General features: G+C 38.8%; 1 non-coding gene across 1 annotated transcript; it reads left to right on the top strand.

Annotated features, from left to right (window-relative positions):
* Window positions 1–4,718: 4,718 nt before the first annotated feature.
* Window positions 4,719–4,825, top strand: LOC140810997 (small nucleolar RNA R71). The gene has a single exon (XR_012113391.1). It is a non-coding gene; the product is annotated as a small nucleolar RNA R71 (small nucleolar RNA).
* The last annotated feature ends 14,820 nt before the right edge of the window (window positions 4,826–19,645 follow it).

Genomic DNA, 19,645 nt, shown 5'->3' on the forward strand with positions numbered 1-19,645 from the left:
AGAAAAGTAGTAGTCGAGAGCTTGACTGTCGGTCCGTCTCAGTTCGGCATGTCTTGGAACCGGGTGATTCCAAGTTGTGGCTCGATTGTGCCCCCCATGTAGTGCTTAAGGCGCTGGGCATTGACTGTAAATGTCTCATCCTTCCCATCTTTCAACTCTACCGCTCCCGATGGGTATACTTTCGAAATCACGAATGGACCGGACCATCGTGACTTCAGTTTTCCGGGAAATAGTCGCAACCGAGAGTTGTAGAGCAGGACGTTTTCACCTTCTTTGAATTCTCTTTCGATGATCCGCCTATCATGAGCCTTCTTTGTCTTTTTTTTGTATGACAGTGCTAGATCATAGGCCAGATTCCGGAATTCCTCCAACTGATCTAGTTGAAGCAAACGTCGTTCACCTGCATCAATAAAGTTAAAGTTTAGTGCTTTTGTTGCCCAATATGCCCGATGCTCTAACTCTACAGGTAGATGACATGCTTTACCAAACAAAACCTATACGGTGTAGTGCCTATAGGTGTTTTAAAAGCAGTCCTATATGCCCACAGAGCATCGTCTAACTTCACCGACCAATCTTTCCTATTGACACCTACCACTTTCTCCAAAATTCGCTTTATCTCTCGGTTCGACACATCCACTTGACCACTCGTCTGGGGGTGATAGGGGGTAGATATCTTATGTGTGACACCATATTTGCTCAAAAGTTTTTCAAATAGTCTGTTGCAAAAATGCGTGCCACCATCACTAATGATTGCTCGTGGTGTTCCAAATCGGTTAAAAATGTTTTTCTTTAAAAATTTTAGGACCACTTGAGCATCATTAGTGGCATACGCTTCCTCCTCTACCCACTTAGACACATAATCCACCGCAACCAAGATGTATTTTTTCGTGAAAGAACTAGGAAACGGTCCCATAAAGTCTATCCCCCACACATAAAAAACCTCACACTCAATGATATTATTTAAAGGCATTTCGTGACGGTTAGAGATGTTACCTGTCCGCTGGCATTTATCACAATGTAGCACATAAGAACGAGCATCTTTAAAGAGAGTTGGCCAATAAAAGCCACATTCAAGTACCGTGGATGCCGTCCTTATTGGTCCGAAATGACCACCTACCTCACGGTCATGGCAATGGTTGAGAATTTGATCAAACTCTTCCTCCGCAACACACCGTCTTATCATGGAATCTGCACAAATTTTAAACAAAAAAGGTTCCTCCCAAAAATAGTATTTCACGTCAGAAAAGAATTTCTTTCGTTGGTGAAACGATAGGTTTGGTGGAGGGGTGCCTGTGACAAGAAAGTTAGCGAAATTTTCATACCATGGACAATGTTTCATCTCAAGCAATTGTTCATCAGGAAACCAGTCATCTATATCATCGTCACTGCCCTTAATTCTAACATGCTCAAGCCTAGACAGATGATCAGCAACTACATTTTTCACACCCTTTTTATCTCGAATCTCGAGATCAAATTCTTGCAATAATAAAATCCACCTAATTAACCTAGGTTTCGCATCTTTCTTAGCAAGCAAGTATTTTAGGGCAGAATGATCTGTATACACAATTACTTTAGACAGAACAAGGTATGAATGAAATTTGTCGAAAGCAAATACTATAGCAAGTAATTCCTTTTCACTAGTAGCGTAATTCAATTGAGCATCATTTAAAGTCTTGCTTGCATAGTAGATGGTATGAAATACCTTGTTCTTCCTTTGACCCAGCACCGCACCAACAACTGTATCACTAGCATCGCACATTACCTCAAACGGTAACTCCCAATCAGGGATAGTCAGAACAGGTGCTGTCACCAAGCTTTCCTTGAGTATCTCGAATGCATGCAGACAAGTAGAATCAAAATTAAATTCAACATCTTTCATCAGCAAAGAGGATAAAGGTTTAGCAATTTTAGAAAAATCTTTAATAAAACGCCTATAAAAACCAGCATGCCCTAGGAAACTTCTAACTCCTTTTATTGATGAAGGTGGTGGTAGGTTTTTGATTACTTCCACCTTGGCCTTGTCGACCTCAATTCCATTCTCTGATACCTTGTGTCCTAACACAATCCCCTCTTGAACCATAAAATGACACTTCTCCCAATTTAACACCAAATTTCTCTCTTCACATCTAATTAACACCAAGTTCAAATTCTCTAAACATTCATTAAATGAGGAGCCAAAAATAGAGAAATCATCCATAAAAATTTCAAGGAAATTTTCAATCATGTCATGAAAGATAGCGGTCATGCATCTTTGAAATGTTGCAGGTGCATTGCATAAACCAAATGGCATATGCCTAAACGCAAAAGTACCATAAGGGCAAGTGAAAGTAGTTTTCTCTTGGTCCTCGGGTGCAATTGTGATTTGATTGTATCCCGAATATCCATCTAAAAAGCAATAAAATTCATGACCTGCTAATCGTTCAATCATTTGATCGATAAATGGCAAGGGAAAGTGATCTTTACGGGTTTCATCATTCAATTTCCTATAATCTATGCACACACGCCAACCCCTAACAGTTCTAGTGGGAATCAACTCATTTTTTTCATTAGTAATAACAGTAATCCCACCCTTTTTAGGCATACATTGTACATGACTTACCCACGCACTATCAGAGATAGGATAGATAATACCTGCATCCAGAAGTTTAATTGTTTCAGCTTTTACTACCTCTTGCATCTTTGGATTGAGTCACCTTTGTGGTTGTGCTAGAGGTGAGTATTTATCTTCCATCAGAATTTTGTGCATGCAGATCGAAGGACTTATCCCTTTTATGTCTGAAACCTTCCAAGCGAATGCTCCTTTATGCTCCTTGAGGACTCCCAAGAGCTTACTCTCCATATCATCTGTCAAAGAAGAGGAAATAATAACAGGCAATTTATTATTTTCTCCTAAATATACTTACTTGAGATGTGGAGGTAGTGGTTTGAGCTCCACAGTAGGTGGCTCCTCTAGGCTTGACTTTTGAGGCATTAAATCTTTTCTGTCTCCCAATTCCTCTAGTCTAAGCCTTACTTGCTTTCTCCAAGGTGGAATGGCATTCAAGTGAGCTACCATCTCCATCTTTTCCTCGTCTAGCTCGTCCTCCTGCTTTTCAGTGGTGAGAGTGGCCTCCAATGGTTCTTTCAATCCATCCTGCATAAAATCACAAACGAGAGAATCCAAGACATCAATACGAAAACAACTATCATCGTGCATTGTGTGCTTGAGAGTATTGAAGACATCAAAAATAATTTCTTCTTCTCAAACTCTCAGTCTCAATTTCCCCTCTTCAACATCAATCAGTGCTTTCCCAGTAGCCAGAAACGGTCTCCCTAGGATTAAAGGCATCTCTAAATCTTCCTCTATGTCAAGTACCACAAAATCTGCAGGAAAAATAAACTTATCCACTTTCACCAAAACATCTTCGATAATCCCACGTGGATACTTGACAGATCTGTCAGCCAGCTGCAACGACATCCTAGTTGGCTTGGGTTCACCTAATCCCAGTCTCCTAAACACAGAAAAAGGCATCAGATTAATACTCGCACCAAGATCACATAGAGCTTTTTGAAAATTAATGTCACCAATAATGCAAGGTATAGAGAAACTCCCTGGATCTTTTTGCTTAGGAGGCATCTTGTTTTGAACTAAAGCGGAGCAATTTTCAGTCAAATTCACCGTCATATGATCTTCTAGCTTCCGCTTATTTGCTAAGATATCTTTCAAGAATTTTGCATAACTTGGCATATTCAATAAAGCATCAGCAAAAGGAATGTTCATATGCAATTTTTTAAATATCTCAAGAAATTTACCAAATTTTGCATCTAATTTAGCTTTCTTCATTGCTGCAGGAAAAGGTGGAGGGATAGAAATTTTATTCTGTGCAATAGGTGTAGATGTAGAGTTAGAAGACTTACCTCCTCGCTTTTCCACCTCATCCTCACCGTGCTTGGTCTTTTCCTCATTAGACTCGAGTGCTTTTCCACTACGCAATTCCACAGCCTTCACATGTTCTCTTGGGTTAGTTTCCGTGTTGCTTGGAAAAGCTCCTTGCTCCCTATTAGCAATCAACTTAGCCAATTGTCCAATTTGATTCTCTAACCCCTTTATGGATGCATCTTGGTTCTGAAATCTCGTCTCTGTTGCAGAAATAAATTTAGTCATCATTTGCTCTAAATTGGACTTCTCCTCCCGAGGCGGTTCTGGCTTGAATCCTTGGTGCATCCCATATGGTGGACCTCTTTGTTGGCGATTTTGGTTGTTTTGACCTCCCCATGAAAAGTTTGGGTGATTCCTCCATCCCAGATTATATGTGTTCGAATAAGGGTCATTTCTAGGACGGTTCTGGAATCCCACTTGTTTTACCGGTGCTCCCTCAGGCACATAGAATGGATTGCCATATTGGCAATCCTGCACGTCATGCTCACCCCCACACTTATCACAGAAAATTTCTTGCAGACGCATAGCCGACCCACTCATGCTCATCCCATCAATCTTTCTATTCAAAGCCTCTAACTGTGCTGAAACCGCCGACAAATCATCAACTTGATTAACTCCAGCACCTCGTCTCTGCCTATCAGACTGAGGATGATAGCTACTAGCAGCCATCTCCTCCAATAACTCATATCCTTCCTCAACCATTTTTCTCAGTAAGTTACCACAGGCAGCAGCATCTATCATAGTGCGGTTAGGAGTAAGCAGACCGTAGTACAAAGTTTGAACAACTAACCCAAGAGGCATCTCATGGTGTGGACATCTCCTCAACAAGTCCTTGTAGCGCTCCCATGCCTCGTAAAGTGACTCTTGCTCATATTGAGCAAAATTAGTAATGTCGGCTCTAAGCTTCATAGTCTTCGACGGAGGAAAGTACTTGATCAGGAATGCCTTTGCCATATCCTCCCATGTAGTAATAGACCCTACAGGCAAACATTTTAACCACGACTTAGCTTTATCTCTCAGTGAAAATGGAAATAAACGCAAACGAACAACATCATCAGACACGCCATTAAACTTAAAAGTATCACAAATTTCAAGAAAGTCAGCTATATGAGAATTAGGGTCGTCAAGTGCACTTCCCCCAAATTGGACAGTGTTCTGAATCATCTGAATGATAGCTGGCTTGATCTAAAACTGATTAGCTCGGATGACTGGTCTTAAGATGCTTGGACGTGCTCCATCAAGAGACGGTTGTGCGTAATCCATCATCGGTATACGCCTTGTCTCCTCTCTGTGTTGATCGTCTTCCATTCTTTCCTTCGCTCTTTGCTGCTGTAGTCGACGTCTAGCTGTGCGTTCAATCTCGGGGTCAAAAGGCTCAAGCTTAACCTTGAGTGATCTTCGCATGCCCCACAAGAAAAATCTGCAACACAATGAGAGTATCAAATAACAATAAAATAAATAATACTAAAGAATTTAAATGAAAAACAAAAAATTTTGAATCAATAGTCCCCGGCAACGGCGCCAAAAACTTGATCGAGCAAAACTTGCACAGTGAATAGTCCCAAAATTTATTTTATAAATGAAAGCTCGATTTAAATATCGCAAGTGCACGATAGTCAAGTTATAATAAACGTAAATGAATACGAGTATCGTTCCACAAGGACTGCGTTACGCTATTTTTATTTTCAAGTAAAATTTCTTTAGCAACGATAAAATGAGTTGATGATTAAACTAATGTAAATTAAACAACTAAAATAATTAAAATGCAAAGAAGACGTATTCAAGAAAGCAATGATTAATTTGGATTAAATAAAATGAGAAATGAATTTGTTGGGAATTAGCCAGGGACGGATCCAGGAATAAGAGTTGGGGTGGGCTTGAACTCAATATGATAAATTATATATTATTAAAAAAAGTACATTATATCGTTCAACGAAGTTGTGCCTTACGGGATTTTAAAACATAAAATTCATCAACAATAGAATTTACATCAATATGTTTAACTAAATCTCGTTCAATATAGAGTGTCAAACAATCGGCAAGAAAGTCATCCTCCATTTTATTGCGAAGTGTCGTCTTCACATGCTTCATTGTTGAAAAAGCCCGTTCAATAGTGGCAGTAGACACAGATAATGTCAAAACAAGATGAATCAATCTAGTCAACATAACATAAACACTTGACCGTCCACTCTCGGTCAATTGCTGACACAATTCAACAAGTGTAGAAACCTTTAAATTCTGCATCACATCGAGTTTATAAATGTATCAATGCATACTTCAAAACAACAATTTCTTGATCTGTGAAATCTCCAGGATAAAACTTCTTCGCAAACTTGCAAATATCATCACTGTTAAATGAGTCAAATGAATTTTTAGGATCTAAAGCTATACTAAGATAAAGAAGTTTCACCGATGACTCATTGAACCGAATATTTATCTCCATCAAAATGAAATTTATTGCTGCATTAAAAACATCAAAGTGGTAATTATGTTCTATTGAATAAACCGTCGCTAATTAAAACCGCCGATCCACCTTTTTTTATTTTTTAATAATTTAGCAACGGTTTTAGCAATAACCGTCGCTAATATTTGTGACGGTTTTTGATAAAACTGTCGCCGAACCACATCGGCGACGGGTTTACTAAAACCGTCGCAAATGTAGCGACGGTTATCAAAAAACCGTCGCTAAAACCGTCGCTAAATAAAAAAAATGGGCTGGGCTGCAGCCCAGTATAGCCCTAGCGTAGATCCGTCTCTGGAATTAGCAGTTCACCTACCACTCGTGTTTAAATAATTACACTCGACTTTTACTCGTGCATTCGATGGAATTCCCTAGACTAATTAATATACTCTGTCGAGCTATATTAATACTAATCATAAACATGCAGTACTCAAGTGTCCTCAATTATTTAACAGTTCAAGATTGCATTACATTCTATGGAATCCACTAGCTTTCATCCGGGTGAACTATCACTATCGACACGTACCCAATTCCGTATATCTACTAAAATTGTAAATCCGTGGTTTATACTATTTGATCCTATTGTTAATTATTCTATCGAAATCATCAACAACATGAAATAATCAAATGAAGTTAGCTAGGCTTCGATTGAAACAAGAAAGAACAATAGCATAAACAAATCACTAATAAAAACGTCGAGAAATAATGTTAAACATCGAGTACGGGGTAGGATCCCCTCAAATCCCAACAAATCTAGAGTTTAGCTACTGAAATTCATGATAAAAACCAACAATCAATGTAAGAAATAAAATACTGAATAATGAAAATACTAAAGATGACGATGGATGACGGCCACGACGCGTGAAAATCTCGAGGTCTTCGAAATCTCCTTTTTCTAGCCTCTCCTCCGAGAAAAGTGATGAAAAATATGATAAAGTCTCCCCAAACGGCTGCTGATCTCGTGTCTTAGGTTTTGGTGTAGGATAGAGTCCATAAAAAGTTGGAAACAAATCTTCCCGAATCTCGCTTCTCGCTAGGGCGGTATATTTTGACCGCCCTAGCGAGAGGTCCTCGCATAAACTTCCTCGAGCATGTCCCTGGTTTCGCTGGGGCGGTCACTTTTGACCGCCCTAACGAGACACTTGCGCAAAAATTCTCGGCCAGACCAAAATGCTCGCTGGGGCGGTCAAAAGTGACCGCCCTAGAGAATCCTCTTCGATATTTTGACAAATTTTCTCCCACATTTTGGTTCAATTCCTACAAAATAACCACAAAATACACGAGATCAATCACATGCTAAATAATGCTAAAAAAATGCAAAATTAAATTAAAAAAACTAATATGATGCATGAATTCGACTCAAAACCAACACTAAAAACACGTAAAAATGAGTCCTATCAGCTGTAGGGGCAACAGAAGCCCCAGGGGCAGTTTAGGAGGCCCCAGCAGCAGAGACCTCCTCAAGCGCCAGGGGCACCTCAGCCAGATGATAGACAGCCATGCCCGCAGTGCAACAAGTTCCATCTCGGCAAATGCTTACGGGGGACCTACAGATGCTTCGTTTGCAGGGATGAGGGTCACAAAGCAGCGGACTGCCCTAAGTACAAGGGCCCCACTACTTTCCGAGCTTATGTGATGCATGCCGAGGAGGTCAATGCAGAGACAGACTCGACAATGATTACTGGTAACCCTTGTGTTTAATATTTTACTCTATCGCATGATTGCATGGGTTTTATTCTTGTATGGGGAATTAGTTTTTGGGATTGATAACTTAGAAGTAATTACAACGCATGCTCAACCTAGTTGGGACTAAGAATGTACTTGTTTGATTGGAGAATTTTAGGAACCAATTGTAATAACCGTTAACTTTTTTATGGGGTAACTTTGCATATTTCGAAAATTTGGAGGACCAAAGTGTAATTTTCGAAACTTGAAGGGGCTATTTGGAAATTTTCGATTTTTCTCAGACTTAATTTCGAGATTTTTAAGAATAATTGAGTTAATTCTTTAAATTTGAGGATTTTGGGATAATTGCCGGTAAGAAATTACTTAATTTTAACACAATTAGATTTGATGATATGTTTTGTCGCAAGGAGGATATATATTTCAGGTGCAGCCACGCATGCACTGCTAGATTCAGGGGCTACACATTTGTTTATATCTGAATCCTTCGTCAAGCGACTGGGGATCATACCAGTAGCGATGGATTCAGGGTTCAGAGTATCAATCTCATCCGGGGACCTGATGTTCACTTCTCAGATAGTGAAGAGATTGGAGCTTCGGTTACAGAAATATACGGCGCAGGCGGATTTGTATAGTGCTACCGTTGCCGGAGTTTAACATCATTTTGGTTATGGATTGGATTTCTTTGAACGGAGCTGTCATAGACTTTCGACAGAGGTCAGTGTCTGTCCGACCACCCAGTGGTAGGCCATTTGTTTTTGAGGCAGCCAGGCACCATAGTTGTCGCACGTCATTTCCTGCATGTGTGTGAGGAAGCTTATCAAGAGAGGCTGCCAGGAATTCTTAACCAGCATTGTATCAGTGACATAGCCAGTAAGTCAGAGACTCGAGGACGTGGATGTGGTCAGTGAGTTCTCCAGTGTTTTCCCTGAGGATGTTTCAGACATTCCACCAGACAGAGAGGTGGACTTCTCTATTGAGCTCATTCCAGGTACAGTGCCGATCTCTAAGGCACCATATTGTCTAGCACATGCAGAAATGAAAGTGCCGAAAGACCATATACATGATTTTCTAGATAAAGGTTTAATTCTCCCTAGCTTTTCTCCATGGGGCGCACCGGTACTGTTTGTCAAGAAAAAGGATGGCAGTATGAGGCTTTGCATTGACTACCGAGAGCTGAACAGGGTCACAGTCAAGAACAAGTATCCGTTGTTGAGGATCGAGGATTTGTTTGATCAGCTTCAGGGAGCATCAGTGTTCTCGAAGATATACCTCCGATCCGGATACCATCAGCTGAAGATGAGAGAGTCTAACATGCATAAGACAACCTTCCAGACGCGTTATGGGCACTATGAGTTTATGGTGATGCCCTTCGGTTTGACAAACGCGCCAGCGATATTCATGGATGTAGTGCCCAAATTCAGTACACGTATAATTCATGCATTTATTTAATTATTAAATCATTTAACTAAATTTAAATTGATTTTTAGCAGTGCATGATTTATGAAAATGCATTATTTTAAATTAGTCATGTTTATTGTGATGCACGTTAAAATGTTTAGCGAGTTTCATGTTTCAGGCGATTATTCTAAGCGGGATCGAGGAAAAGACCGGTGACGATTTTTGGCATTTTAAAATGCGGTATTGTATTTTAAGCTGGGTTTGGGGCATTCTAAATGATATATTTAGTATTTAACCTTTTAAAGCCTTATTTATGTATTTAGTAATTTAAGAGTTTGGAACTTTTAAAATTAGTGTGTAATCATTTTTAAATGGGGAGTTTGATTAAATTAGTGTGTGTTAACTTTTGATTATTATTTAATTTAGTTTATTTAGCACTAAATTTTCCTAATTTACTACTCACACACATTCTACACACACTAGAAAACGTGTAACACACACAACACACACTACACCACTCATCTTTAGGTTTTATTTGAAAGAATACTAGGGTTCTTCAATAGAACAGCAGCCGCCCCACTCCCCTATTTTTATTCCAGCGATCTGGTGTGAATTCTTCAAAGATTTTAGCGCCACGTTCGTCTCGGATCAACCTCGCTTCCTTCTCCGCTTCGGTATCGCCGTTTCGGTAGAGTTATCATCAAAAGGCACGTATATTCTGTTCTTGATGCATCGATCACGTCATATTATGCGTGCGTTGTTATTTATGCTTAAAACCATGTGTACGATGTGTAGAAGTTTGAGCAATTGTGTTGGGATCACTTTCGAAACCACTTTAGGGATCAAAAATCGCGTTTTACTGTTCTGGTTGAAACTGCGAATTTTCAGTCGAGAGTTTGAGAAAACTTTCAACTAAAAATTTGTAGAACTCTTCGATGCCTTCAATTTGATATAAAATCCGAGATTTTTGGACGAAAATTGAGTGAGTTATGATGTTTTTCGTGAAACTGCTCAAACTGCGACTTTTACGAAAATTGTGTTCTTGAAGTTTTTGTGTTGCAGGCTTCGTTGGAAATCGACGGGTGATCGCTGATGCGTATAGGTACTTTGTTAATGATGTTGGGATGGTTATTATAGTGTGGTTTTGCATCGTTAGGCACCAAGTTGAATTAAGCGTCGTAGGAAGAAAGTTGGTGTCGAAATCCGAATTGTGTTGTTGGTTGTGGGTTGTTACTCTTGGGGTTATTTTTAATGTTCACTTGGGTTTGACATAATGCCTTAGTGTTCTAAGAAGTGTCTCGTGGTGTCTATTTGTAGTCCTTACGATTGAGTTTAGGTGTTAATCATATCAGGTTCAGAATTTTCACGTGTTGGCACGTCCCGCAGGTACACGGACCCGGGGACAGACCCTGGCACGGGGTTCGTGCCTTTGCTTCTTTTCGGTGTCTTTTTACATAGTCTAGACGGCTCCGGTCGAAGTCCAACGAATCCCTCAACGCCAAGTAAATATGTCGACGTGCAAGAAAATATTTTAAGTTTTTGAGGTATGCTAATTGTCTCGTGACCAAATTATGAATGGGTTTGGAAGTCGGTGAACGTGGCCGAGGACCTCTCCCACCGTTAAATTATGAACAGGTTAGATCGTGGTTGGAAAGCGTTAAATTATGAACGGGGACCAACCAGCCCGTTAAATTATGAACGGGGATCTCATGTATGTGGCAGTGGATACGTCCCTGTCAGCCCAGTACTGTGGTTTGTCTGATCAGGCGTTTATTATGTATGGGTCACTTGCCTTGAAACATCCTCTACGCAAAATGATGAAGTAATGTATGTTCTAGTATGCAGTATGTTTATGAAAAGTTTTCACGTTATGGCACGTCTATGTTATGTATGTATGTTCAAGTTTTAGTACGCAAATTCATGTTCAAGTATGTATGTTCTATTTTAAAGTTGCATTCGGTTTTATTATGTAGTACTCGCTACTTCCCAGTCTATACGTGTTGAGTCTTTAGACTCACTAGACTTGATCGATGCAGGAGAGTATGTTGATGAGGAGACAGGAGGTGGCGACCAAGGGGCAGGCTTGGACTGAGCGAGAGGCTAACCCGAGGACCGCAATGTTTATGTATTATGAAAATGTTAAATTACTCTGATTTCATGTTTTGAGGGAAAAACTTTGAGCAAACCTTTTGTGAGCAATTTTATTGTAGTTAATTTGAACAACCATGTCTTATGGGGGACTTGGTTGAGATATTTTATGGCAAACTTTGAATGTTATTTTATGTTTAAGAAAATTTTTAAATTTTTCCGCAAATTTTGAGTATGAAAAGTACGGTACGTTACAATGGATCTCATGAATCGCGTGTTTTAGCCATATTTGGATCAGTTCGTCATAGTTTTCATTGAAGACATTCTGATCTATTCGAGGAGCAAAGAAGAGCATAGCCATCATCTAAGGACCGTACTGCGGACATTACAGGACATGCGGCTGTACGCCAAGTTCAGTAAGTGCGAGTTCTGTCTTGACAAAGTGGGCATTCTTGGGCCACATTATATCTCGAGATGGTATTGAGGTTGACCCCAGTAAGGTCGAATCAGTCAGAGATTGACCAGTGCCTAAGAGCGTGACAGATATCTGTAGCTTCTTGGGATTGGCTGGGTACTACATGAAATTCATTCAAGGCTTCTCTTCAATTGTAGAAGACCGTTCAGAGCCGTCAGAAGATTTATGCAGATCAGAGGCGACGAGATCTTGAGTTCGCAGTAGGGGATCATGTTTTTTTGAAGGTCGCACCGATTAAGGGTGTGATGAGGTTCGGGAAGAAGGGCAAGCTTAGCCCTAGATTCATCGAGCCATTAGAGATCCTAGAGAGAGTCGAGACACTTGCATACAGAGTTGAATTATCGTCGAATCTGGTGGGAGTTCATAATGTGTTCCACGTCTCTATGCTGCGGAAGTTCATGTCGAACCCTTCACATGTGCTGAACTATGATCCACTGCAGCTGACACCGCACCTGTCATTCGAAGAGAAACCCAATCAGATACTGGACACACAGGAGAAGAGGCTCTGGAATAAGGTGATCCATATGGTCAAAGTCAAGTGGCTAAATCATTTTGAAGAGAAGGCTACTTGGGAGACGGAGACCGAAATGAGGAGTCGCTACCCGGAGTTATCGGTACGTTCTAAATTTTGAGGATGAAATTTTATTTAGGGGAATGGGGAGTTGTAAGGGCCAAGGAATTTAATCTACGTAACCTGAAAGCATGCAATCTAGGATTTTATTTAAATTATGTGTTTAATTTTTTTTTATGCATAATTATTGCATGATAGGATTTATTTCCATGATATTTTAAAAGTTCATGTATTAGGATTTTTAATTTGCATTTCGCGCTCGAACGTGGAACGAAAATAGGGGAATTATCAGGAAAATTATTTTAAGTACATGATTAATTTTTATTAATTAATATAAGGTGTTTTAAAATATATTTTCAAGAAATTGGCTTTTTTGGGTATTTTTACCTCCAGAGCATATTTTTAATCGGTACATAAATTTTATCGAAACGAAAGACTTTTGAGGGTTCGGCAATATTTCAAAAACTTACCAAAACGAAATATTTAACCGAGAGTATGTTTGGACTTGATGAGCCTATTTTTATTACTTAATGGGCTTAAACCCTTTTAATTTTTTTAAAAGCACCATTAAGGCCCATTTGCACCTTAATTACTACTTAAATATTATACTAATCTATCCTTAACCCTAACCCTCTCTCAGCAGCCGACACCTCTCCTTCAGAAACACCTCCCCTCGTGAATTGCAGCTGAAAGTCTCGGCCAAGCTTGTTCTCTCAAGAAAAATTCCTCCGGAAATTCCCCGACGCACGTTTCTTCGACCTTCTTGTGTAAAATACATTAAGGCACACATGTATAACCCTTTTCTCCTCATATACGCTGATAGTATGCTGAATTTTATACAAATGCATGAAAGTATTTTGATCTAACTCGGTGTCACGTTTTTATGCAAGAATTTTCCATGTAATGCATCCTTTTGTTAGCAACTCACGTTCTTCTGAAATTTTGTACAAGGGGTTGTTAATTTCATGATGCAAGGGCTGTACACGTTGTGTGTAAGGGTGTCTAAGTATTGGAGTTCCGATTTTTGTCAAGCTCGAAGGGGAATCACTCGGGTCTAGTGGTTGTAGTACGTTTGAGAGCAAGATCGAGGGGTTTGGGTTGACAGCCGTGAATGGCTCAATTCCAGCCTTGAAGCGCACCCTTGGGTCCGTTGTAGGGCTAGGAGGGGTCTGGGAATGGCTGGTCACGGTATGGAATGTAATTGAAGGAGCCTAGGTTGAGGGTGGTCTCGCCCGCGTCTAGGGTTAGGAGTTTTAAGGTGCTCGAGTGTTGTGGAATATGTGGGCTGCAAGTCTCGATTTGTTGTGGTCTAGTAGAGTCCTAGGGTGGTCTAAGTGAAGTTGTTTCGAGGCTGGTCCTCTTGGTCTTGGGCTAGGAACGAAAACTTGGAAAGGCGTTGCACACCTTCCCGAGTGGAAATAGGAAAATATTACCATGGATTTCATTGTGGGATTGGCGAGGACTATCAAGGGGTTTAATACTATATAGGTGATAGTTGATCGTCTTACGACATCAGTGCATTTTCTACCTATCAAGACGATATTCACCATGACACAGTATGTCGAGCTGTATATTCGAGAGATAGTTCAACTACATGGGATTTCAGTATCTATTGTTTCTGACAGAGATTCGAGGTTCACATCATCTTTCTGGAAGAGTCTGCATGCAGCGATGAGGACTAAATTTTTATTCACTACATCATTTCATCCTCAAATCGATGGTCGGTCAGAAAGGGTGATTCAAATTTTAGAAGATTTACTCCGAGCTTGTGTGATTGATTTCCAAGGAAGTTGGAAACCTAAGTTACCTCTAGTGGAGTTCACCTATAACAATAGGTATCAATCATCTAAAGAAATGGCTCCTTACGAGACACTTTATGGAAGGAAGTATAGATCACTCATACATTGGGACGAGGTTGGCGAAAAAAGAGAATTTGGTCCGGACTTGATCAAGCAAAAAGTGGAGCTAGTAGTAAAAATCCGAGATAGGATGAAGACTGCACAAAGCCGACAAAATGGCTACGCCGACAAGCGACGAAGAGAGCTAGAGTTTGCAGTGGGCGACCGCGTATTTGTGAAAATAGCACCTATGAAGAGTGTTATGAGATTTGGAAAGAAATGCAAACTTAGTCCAATGTTCATAGGACCATTTGAGATTTTGGAGAAGATTGGAACATTAGCCTATAGAGTGGATTTGCCACCGATGCTAGATGGAGTACAAAATGTGTTCCATATCTCGGTGCTGTGTAAGTATATGTCGAACCCTTCACATGTACTGAATGATGAACCACTACAGTTGACTCCAAACATGTCACACGAGGAAAGACCTATACAAATTCAAGGTAGACAAGAAAGAATACTTCGAAAAAAAGTTATACCAATGTTTAAAGTCGAGTGGCTAAATCACTTGGAGGAAGAAGCTACTTGGGAAACTGAGAGGGACATGAGGAGTCGCTACCCGAAGTTATTCGGTAAAATATGAACTTTTCAAGAACTCGACTAATATTTTCACGAACTTCCCTAAACAGAATATTTTAAATATTCACTAATGAGCTTAATGGGCCTATTATACTATGTTAATAGATCTAAGCTTGCACACATGATTTAATTAACAAATAAAAAGTCATAAACCCTACCCCAAAACCCTTAAACTCACACACACCACACACAACACACAAGAATTCTCCTAGCAGCAATCAAGCACACACACTCACACATATTGTTGAAGGGAAGGTCACGTTTTGAAGGGAAAAATTCATCAAGATCCTCCGTTCGTCGACGTTCTTCGCATCTCAACTTTTTTTTCGTGCGTAAAATATGAAAATGCACGCCTAATCTCCTTTTACTCATCTATCACACCATATTATATGTTCGAAGCATTTTTGCATGAAAAATATGTTAAAATTGTATTTATTTTCGTTTTTATGCCATGACATGTCAATAACTCAATTTTTTGTGGTCCAAAACCTATGATATTATTGCACAAAGGGGTTGCCATGGTAAGGTAACTTAGAAGGAAGATTTTACAGCGTGTTAGGGGTCACATGAGTCACAGCTAAGGGCTAGGCAAGGGCTATGAAAGGGTTGAACGAAAATTGCATGTTTTGCGCTCTAGGGTTTCGGCTAGGAGGAAGCAAGGCATGTGGCTCGACCAGGGCTTTACCAGGGCTTGGGCTAGACGTGTTTAGGAGTGAGGAAGAGTCCTAGCATGGCTAGAACTCATGTGCAGTGGCTAGGTAAGAGTCCATGCGATATAGGACTATTTCCCATGCAAACCGAGGGTAGCTGATGTGCAGAGGGAGACACGGCTTGGCCAGGGTGGTCTAGGCTAGGGCGAAGGGTGGTCCAGCAATGGTCAGGAGGGTTTTGGCCTATGTGGTAGATCGGTAGGAGAGTCCTAGTCGAGTAGGAGTCCTAACGCACTTAAGGACGCAGTCGCGGCTCACGTACAGGGGGTTGTGGCATGGGCTAGGGGCTGGTTAAATCGGTCAGGGTTGGTCAGCAGGGTCCCTAGGTGGTCTGGTCAGGGGGTGGTTTGGCGCGGCTCGGGTGTGGTTCGAAGATAGCTCAGTTGAACAAGTTAGGGTTTGAAATAGTGAACTAAATGGAAAAGGGTTCGAACCATGGTCTACAGGGATCGATTCATGGTTCATGAGGGTTGTTTAGGTATAAAAAGTCCATGTTTAAAGTTCGGGAAGAATATTTAAGTTTCAATTAAATCGAGATTAAAACGTTTCAAGAATTAGTATTAAGAATTACGTCGAAATCCTTGAGATTACGTTAATAAAAATATTAAAAGTAAAGAATTAAGCATATATAATTATTTGGGATAGTCTCGAATTAATAAAAGTGAGGAAAAAGTCAAAGAAATTCTAAGTCTAAGGGTAAAATGGTCATTTTACACCTGAAAAATGTTAGACGTCCTGGCAATGCCCTGAATACTATAAAATATGTTAATATGTTTATTTCAAATGTTTATGAAAGTTTATGATGAAACGTTAATGCTAAAAGACACGCTGCATGCTTGGTTTAAAAGAAAAACAATTTAATTGCGCTTGAATTTTTATAAGTGATGGAAATATGAAAAGTTAAAGGAGGTGAATTATTGTGACTAATATGATGATACGATGATATGTGAGGTCAAGGCTCAGTTGACGGGTGAGAGGGTCGCTGATGTCTCCGCCGCTCGGTACCGCGGTAATACGTAGATGGATCTATCGACCTTCAGCTAATACAAAAGTCACCATTGAGGATCTGAATTCAATAAAAAGAGAAACATATACATATATGATGAAAGAGAATATGATATGATATGTTGAAAGGAAAATGTTAAAGTTTATGTTCATGAAAAGTTATTTTTAGTAAAAATATTTTCATTGTTTCTTGTGAATGTATATGTATTACTTGTTATCATGATTATGATTTGCTGAGTCAATAGACTCACTAGGTGTGATCGATGCAGTTGAGCATGAGATTGATGTTAATGGAGGCCTTGATGCTTGATCTTGCTAGACTGAAGATGCACACAACCCGATGACCGTCTCTAGTTTCCGCAAATAAAACTATGTTTATGATTTAAGTTTACGTTAAAGATTTTATGACTTTTATGGTGCTTTTGAGAGGTTTTTGAGAGGATGTTAGAGTTAAGTTTATTTTTAAATATTATTAGTATAGGTTGGTTGAAGTTTTACGACTTTATGCTTTGAATTACTTTCTTTTGGATTTTTAAATAATAGTTGGTCGGTTTATTTTTAAATGGTGCAAAATATTCATAATTTAAATGCTTAGTGTTTCAGACGAATGAATTAAAAAGAAAAAAATTTCTAGTACTTTTTATGAAAAATGAGTAGTGTGTCACTAGATATATTAATGTGTGTATATGTATATGTATATGTATTGTGTGTGTCACTAGATATATTAATGTATGTCTTAATAACCCCATTTTGAGTATTTTAATACTCGTATTATTTTAACTGATTATATATATTTTATATCATTTGAATCTCAATATTCTAAAATATATATTTTTAACAAACTTTTCAAATTTATTTTGCATAAATTTTATTTTAATTTAATTTCTTAATAATTATTTTATTTATGTCAAATTATTAGATAATTAATTACAGTGCCTTACATTCGGCCAACCACCTGAGCTTTTATGGTTCTGAGTTGATTGATGCAGCCAAGGCCGAGCTCAAATCAACCCGCCCATGAAAATTTTCATGCGCTGATATACTTGCCTTTGCGACTCGTGACAACGCATGCGAGCTTAGTAGCATAAACTACACGGTCCCATCAGGTCGTCTCGATGGGAGAGTATCCATAGAATAAGATTTTACTCAAAATATTCCTCCCCTATTTTCAATGCAGCACAACTCATTCAAAACTTTCCACGAAAAGAGCTGTTGACAGACGAAATGGTGACCCTTTCCGAGGCACACTCCATCGAAATATCCCATTGTCTTTTTTTTCCTGAACCGAATCTAAAATTTCAAGTCCACTCATCTGATTGATCCTTCCATGGACTTGAAATTTTCTAGATAACTAAGAAGGAGGTGTCCTGCACCTTCATCCAATGCTAGAACTAATCCAACTGTGCCTCTAGACTTCCTTTCTCCAATAAATTGGATAACAAGTAGTATTTACTTCTAAAAAACAAATTGGGTTGCTAAATTCATATCAGACACTTAGCATTAGTTATTCCACTGCTTGGATAGTGATGAACGACGCAAAAAATGGATTTTCGTGGGCCAACAAGTTTTTGAAGGCCAAGATAAAAATGGGTTTATGTTAGAACATTTAACTTTAGTGATTTAACAAGGTTGTTGATCCAATAGATAATTACAGAGCCTAACTAGATCGAATTCGAGAAAAAAATGAATATTCACGAGGAAATTTTTCTACGTTAAAATCAGAGTTCAACTCCCTACCTAGCCAAAATTATAGTTCATTATTCAAAGTCAAAAGGGTACTAATAGTAAAAGTGATCAAATGACAACTGATGGAACCAAACTGATGGCATTTTATTTTAGTTGATCAGTCAGCCCAAATCCAAATATTCCATGAAGTTTATCAGTTTACTCATTGATTAAGAATCAGAGCTCAGTTGAATTCTCGGATAAAGTTTTCCGTACTAATAGTCACTGATTCTCAAAAGCATGTCAGAATCCATACACACTATCAGAATTATATGATATGGCAGAAAGGAAGGTGACGTTGCAACAACATACAAGATTCAAAAAGATGACCTTTCAGGAAAATTATATGAATAGATCAGTTAGACAAAGCTTTGAATCTCTCGACTCTCTGAAAATTTTGTGTACGCAATAAAAGTTTTATTTGCTCAAATTTTTTTAGAGCCAAACTGATCGAAACAAGAACACTTTGATTAGTTATAATTTGATCAATTTGTTTTTAGAATTTCTTTGTGAAATATTTGTAATTGAAAGTAAGAAGTTTTATTGCTCATTTGATTAAGAGTGAAGTATACTAAGATTTTCAGTTAGACAGTCATAACTCCTACTGAAGTGGGTGATTTCAAACCGTTTGTAATTACCAAAGTCTTTATTGTAATCCTTCTGTATGGAAGAAGGGGTGACATAAGAGTATTGAAATATCCGAATATCCAGAAACATACTCATGAATTTACATTTGAGTCTCCCTATTTTACTTTTCATTTGATGTCCCAAATGATTTTTTTTATAAGCCATTTCATGTTCAAACAGTTTCAGTCAGTCTTTTTCCGTCCAGTTTCCAATTCTAACTTACTGAGAACCCAACTAACAAGATTTTTATTACAGTATTGTTAACCCAATCGAAATATTTGTAAATTTTGTTGAGATTTTTTATTCACCCATCTCTAAATCAATCTTCGATCCTAACTGTTTTATTGAGGTCGTTACCGGAAATCAGGATGAGATCAGATTGTCAATTAAGTACTAGCAATTTTGTGTTTTATTTTTCTCTTTGTGCATTTTTCTTCATATTTTTTGATGATTAATTCAATTATAACTCGAATTTAAAATCTTAATATAATTTTATTAATTGA

This window comes from Primulina eburnea, chromosome 13 (genome assembly GCF_022965805.1).
Source record: "Primulina eburnea isolate SZY01 chromosome 13, ASM2296580v1, whole genome shotgun sequence".
Lineage (NCBI taxonomy): Eukaryota > Viridiplantae > Streptophyta > Magnoliopsida > Lamiales > Gesneriaceae > Primulina > Primulina eburnea.